A 2,474-nucleotide genomic window follows, 5' to 3' on the forward strand; every position below is an offset into this window, starting at 1 on the left:
CTGAGGCAATGAATCTCTCTCTCTCTCACTTTTTAACCCTCTCTTAAAGATTCGTTGACGCTCTGCTCTATTACCGTAGACCTGGTTTTTTACCTGCACTTTTTCTTCTTTAAAATCTGGGTTGCTATTCTTTTCACAATTTGATGACCCCATCCTAGTACCAAAACATCCCCCCAAATGGAATTCAAATTTGGTCAAAACATAAACCTGGGTGTGACCCTCTAGAATTATAAAGGACAGGCAGAAGGAAAACTCACCCTAAACCACTACCTGCTTGCTCAGGCCTCCCCCGTGAGAATGGGAACTGGGAAGCAGAGAAATCTACATGCATCACTGAACTTGAAACCACAGCTAGAGACCTCCGGGATGGTTTCTGTGTCCTAGCATTCCCCGACTTCTCAGACAGCTGCTCCTAGAGTTTGGGCACATAGCCATCCCATTCAGCCTGGTAACACATGCTGGCCATCGGCAGCCCAGGCTCATGCTTTTTGTGGAAAGATGCCTCTTTGAATTTGCCACAGTGGTCTCCAGGTCGGTTGCTGGGAATGGGCTTGTCACACTTCAGTGACCCATTCTGCTCTTAAACCAGCCAGATGTAGCAGTGAAGGCCATCCCCACAGGAGGCGCAAGTCGACTTAGTGGGAGAGGACCATACCACTACTGATGTCATTGACCTTCATTTTGACCACCAGAAAAGGGTACCATTCCCTGCATTTGGGGTCCTTCCTGCTGGGCACTTCCAGATCTGTCATGACCAAGTGTAGAGTTCACCCAGATCAAGGACATGCCATGCAACACTGGTGGGCTACTTCTAGGTGGGTGTCAGCAATTTGCCCAGCTTGACTACCTCCGCCTTGTTGTATCGGACCTGCCGCAGATGCTGCGGCTTCTCGTCCACTTTCTGCAGGCGCAAGGGCCGGGACCATTTGCTGAGGTCTACCAGCATCACGGGCGAGTTGGACAGACAGCTGGGAAGAGTCCTGGGAGGCAAGACACCGGCCTGCAGCACTGACTCCAAGCGGTCTGCCAACTGTTTCACCACATTTTCTTATTTTCACTTCATTGGCTTAAGTTAGGTCCTCATTATGTCTTACAAAACTATGTGGTCACCTCCTACTTCATGTCTTTGCCTCTACACGCTTTCTATTCATTAGACTCACTGCTCTTAACAGGAATTTTCAAAACCGAAAATCATATTTTGTTATTCAAATGCTATATTAGCAGCAGACGTATAATATTAGCCATAGTCTAAACTCCAAATTCCTTTGATGAAATTACAAAGTGTTCTATGATTTAGTTTCTTTGTCTTTATCATATATCTGGCCCCACCTCATTCAACTCACGCTATATGCTACTCCTCTCTGCCATTGCACATGATTTTTTCTCTCTCCTGAAGTAAACAATTCAGTCTTAAGCACTTAAAAATCCTTGGTAGGCTTCAAAACCTAGTTCAAGTGATTTTTCCTCTGTAAAGCCTTCCTTGTCTATGTTGCAAATTTGAAATTATACTTTTCTTTGTCCAACGCTATATATGCTGAGCGTCTGTGTGTGTGTTTAGCAGCACTTATCATACCAGATTTTAATCATCATTTTTAAGCTAGCCAAGCGGCAACATTTAGTTTTGTATTTACAATGCCAATTAAAAATAGATACTCAGATAATCTTTGTTTCCTCAATGGATGGATGGGTAAATGAATGATTAGACTATTCATAGACTATTCAAGCTCAGTTATTTGTATTTTAGCATGTTATGTGTTTCTTGTGGTTATACAAAACACATAAAACCAACGCAAAACTCAGAAAAGATACAATGCAAAAACTAAACTGATAAAGAATGATAAAGGATTCAGACAGATTTATTTGCCCAGATGTGCATTCTTTTTCCTTTGTTTTGCTTCTTAGATATGGAAGTTTGCCTTCAACAATGCTGATTATTCAATCTGTCAAGAATACTTGAATTTGTGTATTTAATTAAAGAATTTCTGGATTATTTAATTAATCTAATTTTCCATTAGATTATCATTGTCCAGCATAGATGACATAAAGGGCATAAAATTTTGTGTAACAAAACTAATTTTTATGTTACATTAAAATTTATTTTGTGTCACTCTTTTATGAGAACTGTAGCAAATGTAATTTCTCTGTCAGTTTCTATAACCGATGTAACCACATCACATAGAACATAATGTGGGGGTTAAATTTGCACATAAATGTAGCATCAATTTATTCGTGATTGCCCAAAGCCTTTTCTGTGATTTCAACGTGGACATGAAACAGCTGAGAAGCACCTAGTAATTTCTTTCACTTGAATTAAACATTTGCATTTTCCAGTTTATACTTTCTGTATCTTCTTTTATTTGTCCATACAGCAATTTAGAAATTTGGACAGGTACAACTATAGAAAAGATAAAAAATAGCCAAAATTATGTTTTTATTTGATTGTATATTAATTCTAAATTTTGTCTTTTATCCCA

The 2,474-nt window shown here is 39.6% G+C and overlaps 1 pseudogene; it reads right to left on the reverse strand.

Moving 5' to 3' along the window:
• Nucleotides 1-253: 253 nt before the first annotated feature.
• Nucleotides 254-946, reverse strand: LOC113254162 (phosphatidylethanolamine-binding protein 1-like; annotated as a pseudogene).
• Between the last annotated feature and the right edge of the window lie 1,528 nt (nt 947-2,474).

Source organism: Ursus arctos, unplaced genomic scaffold, assembly GCF_023065955.2.
Source record: "Ursus arctos isolate Adak ecotype North America unplaced genomic scaffold, UrsArc2.0 scaffold_20, whole genome shotgun sequence".
NCBI lineage: Eukaryota > Metazoa > Chordata > Mammalia > Carnivora > Ursidae > Ursus > Ursus arctos.